Below are 10,481 nucleotides of genomic sequence, written 5' to 3' on the forward strand. Positions count from 1 at the left end.
TTAAAAGAAATTGCAGGAGTACATTCATTGCTTTGTAATTTTTTTTTGGAGGGGGGGGCGAGGATGGAGTCTAACTTTTGTCTCCCAGGCTGAAGTGCAATGGAGCAATCTCGGCTCACTTCAACTTCCGCCTCTGGGGTTCAAGCGATTCTCCTGCCTCAGCCTCCTGAATAGCTGGGATTACAGGCACCCGCCACCATGCCCAACTAATTTTTGTATATATTTTTTTTATTTTCTGCTAGAGATGGGGTTTCACCATGTTGACCAGGCTGATCTGCTGCCTCAGTCTCCCAAAGTGCTGGGATTACATGTGTGAGCCACCATGCTCAGCCCATTGCTTTGTAATTTCTAAATATATTCAGTTTATGGATATTGCTTTGCATAATTATGTAAGCTTTATAGAATGAGTTAAACATAAATAAGGATGATGAAAATTGTTTATGTGTTTAGTGTACAATAATTCATGAGTTTGAAATAATGAAAAGTGTTAAAATGATGCATTAGGAAATTAAGATGTTACAGATAACATGTTCAGAAAATAAATACAATGTATTTCCTAGGAATGTTCTGAACTCACTGGCAACACTTTAAAGTAGACAGAACCAGGAAATTTTTTGCAAGGAATATTTCCCTGACCTGAGATCTCCAGCATTGTTATCTTCCTTCAGCCAAAATTAAACAAGTAAATGGGAAAAAAGAACAAATTGCTCTTTTAATTCTTGACATAGATTAACTATACTTTAAACTATACACATATTATACGTATTTCACATATGTTCTTTAAATTGAAAGTCTCAAAAGTATTGAGGAGCGAAAAAGTAGACAATTATTCAAATTATATGATCTAATCAATGTTATTCTACTGCTGATCTAATATTGATATATCCGGTTCTCACAGTTAAAATTATAATTTGACAAAGTTATTAATACTTACCCTTTTCGAGATTTAAGCATAAAGTAACCTCAGAAAAAAATATTAATATTTTTTAGTATTTGGAAAGAAGTAGAGATACAAAAGTAATGAAGTGATATCAATAATGCTATTATGTCTCATTTTATGAATATGGACATAGATCAGCTGTTTTAGATTAAAAAATGCACTTCCATTTCAAAAATGTAATTCTAAAAGTAATATTTATATGTAATATTCAGAAAACTAACATGGTTGTTAAATATGATTGAAATTTCTGAGTAGCAACCATAGATCATGCATAACCAGTACATGACTGACTCAGGACCACAAAAGCTGTTGAAGTCCCTGGCAATCCCAATCAGAAATCAGTTTCATCAAGTTTTTACTTTTAGATGTAATTCTATTTTACAATATATTTTATCTCTATCTTGTCTCCTAGCCCAGGAGGTTCAAACTTATCCTTTCCCTTTAATGGCGAGAGGACGTTAGCCTGACGCTATGTCCTGTTCACTATTTCAAATGATAATCCAAAATCTTCCTTGATCTTCATCCTTAAATTCCTTCTGCAACCACCTAGTATGAGATCAGATAGTTGGTTTTGAAAGTAATCAAATGGTGATGATATCTGCAAGCAGACTACCTCTGTTTATGGGACCATACCTGAAAATATGGGCAACGGAGGTAGGAAGTAATTTAATATGTGAAAAGATATTTGAAGAAAGGGCATCTGGGATAAGAGTCAGAGACCTGTTGGGAAGAAAGAAGAGAGGAAAAAGGGAAAAAAAAAAGACTTTTGAGCATCTGGCTCACTCAGCACACTTTGTAGAGTAAATGATGGCTAAATGGTGTCCCATAAGTTGAATAATTTTGGGGGATCTGAAGCATTCAAACGTTTGCAACATTTAAAAACATGATATATAATTTAGTAATTATTGTGTTTCTTGAGAAATCGATGACCTAAAAACACTGGTCTGACATTCCTACAGGGAATCTGTACAACTCGGTCAGGGGTCGAGTTGTATCTATTTTAAGCAAGTTATGCACTCTCAACTTAACTCACTTCCTGCAATTCTCCGTTAACATACGTTTAGCCTGATTCACTCATTTTCTTCGTTATTAACTGCTTGGCTCCATAGGAATGTGAGTTTGGACAAAACACAACCTCAGAAATATTGTTTATTCATCCATTCACCACTATTTGTTAATAACGTAAATTGTCCAGAATATTGTACAAACTGATAATGATTAATGCAAAGATACTTTAAATCATGGGTCTTGCTTATGGACATTAGGTTGTCCAAAGGGAAATAAATGAGCCCAATATTAGTTGTAGTCAAGGTGGAAAAAGACTACTATCCCAAAATATGTTATCATCACATAAAAGAGACAAAATATAGCTAGGAAATCAAGGAAAGATATTAATAGAGAGAATAGAATCAAGACAGTAACTTGGTAGTGTCATGCGCATCCATGTGAAGAGACTACCAAACAGGCTTTGTGTGATCAATAAAGCTTTTTAATCACCTGGGTGCAGGCGGGCTGAGGCTGAAAAGAGAGTCAGCGAAGGGAGATAAGGGTGGAGCTGTTTTATAGGATTTGGGTAGGTAAAGGAAAATTACAGTCAAAGGGGGCTTGTTCTTTAGCGGGCAGCAGTGGGGGTTCACAAGGTGCTCAGTTGGGGAGCTTTCGAGCCAGGATGAGCCAGGAAAAGGAATTTCACAAGGTAATATCATCGCTTAAGGCAAGGACCGGCCATTTTCACTTCTTCTGTAGTGGAATGTCATCAGTTAAGGCATGGCAGAGCATTTTTACTTCTTTTGTGATTCTTCAGTTACTTCAGGCCATCTGGGCATACACATGCAAGTCACAGGGGATGCGATGGCTTGGCTTGGTCTCAGAGGCCTGACATTCCTGCCTTCTTATATTAATAAGAAAAATAAAACAAAATAGTATTGAAGTGTTGGGGCAGGAGAAATTTTGGGGGTGTGGTATGGAGAGATAATGGGCGATGTTTGTCAGGGCTGCTTCAAGTGGGATTAGGGGCAACGTGGGAGCCTAGAGTGGAGAGATTAAGCTGAAGGAATATTTTGTGGTAAGAGACAATATTGTGGGGTTATTAGAAGGAGCATTTGTTGTATAGAATGATTAGTGATGGTCTGGATGCTGTTTTGTATGAATTGAAAAACTAAATGGAAGACACAAGGCCTGTATAAAAGAAGGAGAAAAAAACAGGTATTAAAGGATTAAGAATTGGGAGGACCTAAGATATCTAATTAGAGAGAGCCTAAGGGGGTTCAGCATAATTACTTGCTTGGTTGTTAAGTTTTTAGGCTTTATCTAAGTTTTTGGAGTGCAGTTCAAGTTGGGCTGGTGACTGGAATGAGACTGGGACCTAAAAAAAGGAATGTTCACACAGGAGCTCAAATGGGCCGGAACCTGTAGCATTCTGAGGACAGGCCTGAATTCTGAGAAGGGAAAGTGGTAAAAGTATTGTCTAGTCCTTTTTAAGTGGGTGACTGAGCTTGGTGAGATGAGTTTTTAAAAGACCATTAATCCGTTCTACCTTTCCTGAAGATTGAGGATGGTAAAGGATATAAAGGTTTCACTGAATACCAATAGCCTAAAAAACTGCTTGGGTGATTTGACTGATAAAGGCTGGTCCGATATCAGACTGTATAGAGGTGGGAAGGCCAAACCAAGGAATTATGTCTGACAGAAGGGAAAAAATGACTGCAGTGGCCTTCTCAGACCCTGTGGGAAAGGCCTCTACCCATGCAGTGGGAGTGTCTACCCAGACCAAGAGGTATTTTAGTTTTCTGACTTGGGGCACATGAGTAAAGTCTAATTGCCCATCCAGGGAGGGGAAAATCCCTGAGCTCGATGTGTAGGGAAGGGATGAGGTCTGAGAAATTCCAGAGGAGTAGTAGAATAGCAGACAGAACACTGAGAAGTGATTTCCTTGAGGATAGATTTCTAGAATGGAAAGAAAATGAGAAGTTCTAAGAGACAGGCTAGTGGCTTGTAACCTAGATGGAAGAGGTTATGAAATGATGACAGAATAGAATGGGCCTGTGAGGCTGGAAGGAGATATTTTCCTTGGTCTAAGAACCATTTGCCTTGTGTGGGAAGAGATTGATAGGTGGAAGTTTCAGTGGGGGAGTAGGTGGGAGTGACCGATGTGAAGGAGGAAAACTGCCGTGAGGGATAGAAGTTGGAATGCTAGCTGCTTCTTTAGCTACCTTATCAGCATAAGCGTTGTCTTGAGCAATGGTGGGGGGAAGAAAATTGATTTTGGAAGTCATGAGAGCTATAGAGAGTCAGTTGAGCATAGTTTGTGATTTTTAGGGCCTCTAACAGTATTAAAGCAGTGGCAGCCACTGCACGCAGACATGAGGGCTAGGCTAAAACAGTAAGGTCAAGTTGTTTGGACAGAAAGGCTACAGGACACGGTCCTGGCTCTTGTGCAAGAATTCTGACCCCACTGGCGATGCCTAGGAAGGAAAGGAGTTGTTTTGTAGAAGGGGTTGGGGTTTGCAAGATTAGCCGGACATGATCAGCAGGGAGAGCACATGTGTTTTTATGAGAATTATGCCAAGATATGTAACAGATGAGGAAATTTGGGTTTGACTGAAGTAATGGGGGCTGCCTGTGAAGCTTTGCAGCAGCACAGCACAGGTAATTTGCTGAGCCTGATGGGTGCCACGGTCAGTCTAAGTGAAAGTGAAGAGAGGCTGGGGTGAAGGGTGCAAAGGAACAGTAAAGAAAGCATGTTTGAGATCCAGAACAGAATAATGGGTTGCGGAGGGAAGTATTAAGGATAGGAGAGTATATGGGTTTGGCCCCATGATGTGCACAGGCAAAACAATTTGGTTGATAAGGCACAGACCCTGAACTAACCTGTAAGTATTGTCTGGTTTTAGGACAGGTAAAATGAGGGAACTGTAATGGGAGTTTACAGGCTTTAAAAGGCCATGCTGTAGCAAGCGAGTGATAACAGGTTTTACTCCTTTTAAAGTGTGCTGTGGGATGGGATATTGGCATTGAGTAGGGTTGAAAGGAATGAGGCACATCCCCCATATATCTCCCAACTTCCTGAGTCCAGCACAAACACATTCCTCCATATTTCTTTCAAACTTCAGAAAAACATCACCTGGGAGATCTCCGATAAGGAATGCTAAATGTATAACGTTAACCAATTGTAATGCTGTAACCGAGAGAATTACCTTGTTCCCTGTAACTTTACATATCCTGTTTACATCGGGCTATAAAAAGCAAGCACTCGCATTGTTCAAGGCCCTCCTGTATGCTGTGGAATGGAGGGACCAAGTTCGAACTTGTAGTAAAGATCCTTGCCGCTTGGCTTTGACTCTGGACTCTGGTGGTCTTCTTTGGGGAACAAATGGTCCGGGCATAACAGGGTAAGGGTGATTAGGTTTTAATAGGATGGTAAAGGGTGCATGATCAGTCACTAAGAAAGGAGTAGAGGTATTTTATACTTGTGGGTTAAGGTTGGGGGATATGAGGGGAGGATGTGAAGGAAGCTTTGAACTGTGAGAAAAGACAGCAATGAGGAATGGCTGTAGCCCCAGAATAATCAGGGAAGCAGATAATTTAGTTTCAGTGTCTGGGCCTAATAAGGGAACTGGGCAGGTGGGTATAACTAAAAAGGAGTGCACTAAAGAATGTTGTCCAAGTTGGCACCAGAGTTGGGGAGTTTTAAGAGGTTTAGAAACTTGGGGAGTTTTAAGAGGTTTAGAAACTTGCCCGTCAATACCTACAACAGTTATGGAGGCAAGGGAAACAGGCCTTTGAAAAGAAGGTAATGTGGAGTGGGTAGCCTCTGTATTGATTAAGAAGGGGACGGACTTACCTTCTACTGTGAGAGTTACTTAGAGGGTCTGTGATGGTCCTGTAGGCTTCCGAGGCAATCAGGCAGTGTCAGTCTTCAGCTGCTAAGCTGAGAAGATCTGGGAAGGAGTCAGTCAGAGAGCCTTGGGCTGGAGTTCCAGAGTCTCTGGAAGTGGCTGCGGGGTGAGTTGAACAGTCCGATTTTTAGTGGGGTCTTGCACAGATGGGACACGGCTTAGGAGAAATCCTGGGCTGCAGACATTCCTTGACCTAGTGGCCAGATTTCCGGCACTTGTAGCAAGCTCCTGCGGGAGGAGGTTCTGGAAGAACTTCTTGCAGCTGCAGTTCAGGCCTTTGGAGTTCTTGTGTGCTGGAGATGTGGCTGGGGTTTCTCTCACAGTGGAGGCAAGGAATCGCAACTCAGAAATACATTGATACTTGGCTGCCTCTACTTTATTATTATACACCTTGAAGGCAAGGTTCATTAAGTCTTGTGGGGTTTGAGGGAAGGAATTTAATTTTTGAGGTTTTATTTAATGTCAGGAGCAGATTGGGTAATAAAATGTATATTGAGAATAAGACGGCCTTTTGACCTTTTAGGGTCTAGGGCTGAAAAGCATCTCAGGGTTGCTGCTAAACGGGCCATGAACTGGTCTGGGTTTTTCATATTTGATGAAAAAGAGCCTAAACACTAACTGAGTTGGGAGAGGTGGGATAAGGAAAAAGGAGCATTAACCTTGACTATGTCTTTAGCTCTAGTCACCTTTTTAAGAGGAAATTGCTGGGCAGGTGGGGGAGGGCTAGTCGCAGAACGAAACTGTAAGCCAGACCGGGTGTGAGGAGGGGAGGTGATAAAAGGATTATAGGGTTGGGGAGCAGAGGCTGAGGAAAAATTGGGACCTAGCTCGGCCTGGTAAGGAGGGGAGAGGTCAGATGGGTCTGTGGAAAAGGAAGATTAGAAAGACTCAGCGACACTTGTGGTTGGGACTTAGGGGACAAGCCGGAGGGAAAGAAGGAAGATTTGGGATGAGTTGCATTGGAAACAGAGACGAGGGAGGAACCAATGTGGAGAAGAATGCCTGGATGTCAAGCACCTCAGACCGTTTGCCTATTTTATGACAAGAATTATTTAGATCTTGTAGGACAGAAACATTGAAAGTGTTGTTTTCTGGCTATTTGGAACTACTGTCAAGTTTGTGTTGTGGTCAAGTGGCATTGTAGCAGAAAATAAGGCATTTATGTTTTAGGTCAGGTGTGAGTTGAAGAGGTTTTAAGTTCTTGAGAACACAGGCTAAGGGAAAAGAAGGAGGAATGGAGGGTGGAAAGTTGCCCATAGTGAAGGAAGCAAGCCTAGAGAAAAGAGAGAGTAGAGACACAGAGAGAAGGGATTGGGGGGTTCTTTCCCTCCAGAAAAGTGGGAAAGGGGTCAGGATGCAGAGATAAGGGGTTGGGGGGGGGTTGCCCTCCAGAAAAGCGGGAAAGGGGTCAGGAGGTTCTTGCCCCTCAGAAAAGCAAAGAAGGGGTAGAGACAGGGAGAGAAGGAGTCAGGGGGTTTTTGCCCCCCAGAAAAGCGGTACTTGCCACTAAGGGTGAAGGACCAAGGCAGGCATCCCTGCGTGGTTAGACATCTCTGAAATGTGGGTGAATAATCTGGCAGGTGTCCCTGCATGATTAAACACCAAGGGAAGCCTGTCTTCCCAAGTCTGTGACCGGTGCTGGAGTTTAGGGTCCATGGATAAAATACATCTCCTTTATCTCTACCAGAAAAGGAAAGGAACTGAAATTAAGAGAAGGGAGAGATTGAAGTGTGGCACCAAGACTGATAGAAGAAGGAGGTTGAGGGATAGTGAGAGAGGTTGGAGAAGAGAATAAAAAGAGAGGCCGCTTACCCGATTTAAAATTGGTGAGATGTTCCTTGGACTGGTTGGTCTGAGGACCAGAGGTAGTAGGTGGGTCTTTCTCATCGAGCAAAGAGCAGGAGGACAGGGGATTGATCTCCCAAGGGAAGTCCCCCGATCTGAGTCACGGCACCAAATTTCATGTACATTCGTGTGAAGAGACAACAGGCTTTGTGTGAGCAATAAAGCTTTTTAATCACCTGGGTGCAGGAGGGCTGAGTCCGAAAAGAGAGTCAGCAAAGGGAGATGGGGTGGGGCTGTTTTATAGGGTTTGGGTAGGTAAAGGAAAATTACAGTCAAAGGGGGTTGTCCTCTGGCGAGCAGGGGTGGGGGTCACAAGGTGCTCAGTGGGGGAGCTTTTTGAGCCAGGATGAGCCAGAAGGAGCCAATAGAAGGAATTCCACAAGGTAATGTCTTCAGTTAAGGCAAGGACCAGCCATTTTCACTTCCTTTGTGGTGCAATGTCATCAGTTAAGGCAGGAACAGGCCATGTAAATTTCACTGCTTTTGTGATTCTTCAGTTACTTCAGGTCATCTGGATGTATACGTGCAGGTCACAGGGGATATGATGGCTTAGTTTATACTCAGAGGCCTGACAAATACTACTATGATATATAATGACCGTATATGCAAAAGCAAACTTTTATCAGTGGGAAAAAAACAAAAACAAAAACAAAAAAACATTCAAATATGGGACATTACAAGTGGAATCATCCAGGGCATGAATGTTTCTCATATGATTTGTTAATTTCTCTTTTCAAATTTTTAATTTATTCGTTTGTTTATTCTTACATTTTTGTGGGTTCATAGTAAGTACATATATTTATAGGGTATATGAGATGTTTTGACGCAGACTTGCAATGTGAAACAAGCACATCACAGAGAATGGGGTGTCTAGCCCCTCAAGTATTTATCCTTTGAATTACATACTGAAAGGAATGAGGCACATCCCCCATATATCTCCCAACTTCCTGAGCCCAGCACAAACACATTCCTCCATATTTCTTTCAAACTTCAGAAAAACATCACCTGGGAGATCTCCGATAAGGAATGCTAAATGTATAATGTTAACCAATTGTAATTCTGTAACCGAGAGAATTACCTTGTTCCCTGTAACTTTACATATCCTGTTTACATCAGGCTATAAAAAGCAAGCACTCGCATTGTTTGAGGCCCTCTTGTATGCTGTGGAATGGAGGGACCAAGTTCGAACTTGTAGTAAAGATCCTTGCCGCTTGGCTTTGACTCTGGACTCTGGTGGTCTTCTTTGGGGAACAAACGGTCTGGGCATAACAATACAATCCAGTTATACTCCATATTTTAAAATGTACAGTTAAGTTATTATTAACTATAGTCACCCTGTTGTGCTATCAAATGGAAGGTCTTATTCATTCTTTCTGACTATTTTTTGTACCCGTTAACCATACCCACCTCCTCCTACAATCTCCCACTATGCGTCCCAGCCCCTGGTAACATCTTTCCATTTTCCATGTCCATGAGTTCAATTGTTTTTATTTTAGATAGCACAAATAAGTGAAAACATAAGATGTTTGTCTTTCTGCACTTGGCTTATTTCACTTAACATAACAATCTATAGTTCCACCCATGTTGTTGCAGATAACTGGATCTCATTTTTTCTTATGGCTGAATAGTACTTCATTGTGTATATGTACCACATTTTCTTTATCTGTTTATCTGTTGATGGACACTTAGGTTGCTTCCAAAACTTAACTATTGTAAACAGTGTTCCAACAAACATAGGAGTGCAGAAGTGCTGCAACAAATATAAGAGTGTATGTATCTCTTCGATATACTGATTCACTTTTTGGGGAGTGTATACCCAGCACTGGGATTGCCGTATCATATGGTAGCTCAGTTTGTAATGTTTTGAGGAACTTCCAAACTGTTCTTCATAGTGGTTTTCCTAATTTACATCCCCACCAACAGTGTACAGGGTTTCCCTTTTCTCCACATCTTCTCCAGTAATTGTTATTGCCTGTCTTTTTTATATAAGCCATTTTAACTGTAATGAGGTATCTCATTGTAGTATTGATTTGCATTTCTCTGATAATCAGTGATGTTGAGTACCTCTTCATATACCTATTTGCCATTTGTATGCCTTCTTTTGAAAAGTGTCTATTCAAATATTTTGCCCGTTTTTTGGATCAGATTGTTAGATTTTTTTTTTTTTCCATAGAGTTGTTTGAGGTCCTTATATATATTATGGTTATTAATCTCTTGTCAGATGGATAGTTTGCAAATATTTTCTCTCATTCTGTGGGTAGTCTCTTCACTTTGTTGATTGTATCCTTTGTTGTGGAGAAGTTTTTTGACTTAATGTGATTTCATTTGTTCATTTTTGCTTTGCTTGCCTGTGCTTGTGGAATATTACTCAAATAATCTTTGCTTAGTCCCATCTCCTGGAGATTTTTTTCCCAAAGTTTTCTTGTAGTAGATTTATAGTTTGAAGTTTTTAATTTTTAAATCCATTTTGATTTGATTTGCAAGTGTCAAGATATAGGGGTCTAGTTTCATTCTTCTGCATATGGATATACTGTTTTCCCAGAACCATTTGTTGAAGAGACTGTCTTTTCTCTAGTGTATGTTCTTGTTACCTTTGTGAAAAATGAGTTCACGGTAATTGTCTGGATTTGTTTCTAGGTTATATATTCTGTTTAATTGGTCTATATTCCTGTTTTTATGCCAGTACCATGCTGTTTTGTGTATTATAGCTCTGCAGTATAATTTGAAGTCAGGTTATGTGATTTCTTTAGCTTTGTTCTGTTTACTTAGGATAGCTTTGGCTATTTGATGTCTTTTAT

General features: G+C 40.8%; 1 long non-coding RNA gene across 4 annotated transcripts; it reads right to left on the bottom strand.

The window, feature by feature from the left end:
* Positions 1–1,416: 1,416 nt before the first annotated feature.
* LOC123573504 (uncharacterized) lies at positions 1,417–7,873 on the bottom strand. 4 transcript variants are annotated; one of them, XR_012435321.1, is made up of 3 exons: positions 7,651–7,873; positions 5,784–5,937; positions 1,417–1,660 (listed from the first exon to the last, which is right to left on the bottom strand). It is a non-coding gene; the product is annotated as an uncharacterized lncRNA (long non-coding RNA). The 4 variants fall into 4 exon arrangements; XR_012435319.1 differs by lacking the exon at positions 1,417–1,660 and adding an exon at positions 2,408–2,828; XR_006698059.2 differs by lacking the exon at positions 1,417–1,660 and adding an exon at positions 2,408–2,831.
* Positions 7,874–10,481: the final 2,608 nt, after the last annotated feature.

The sequence above is a fragment of the Macaca fascicularis genome, chromosome 5 (assembly GCF_037993035.2).
Source record: "Macaca fascicularis isolate 582-1 chromosome 5, T2T-MFA8v1.1".
In the NCBI taxonomy this organism is placed as follows: Eukaryota; Metazoa; Chordata; class Mammalia; order Primates; family Cercopithecidae; genus Macaca; species Macaca fascicularis.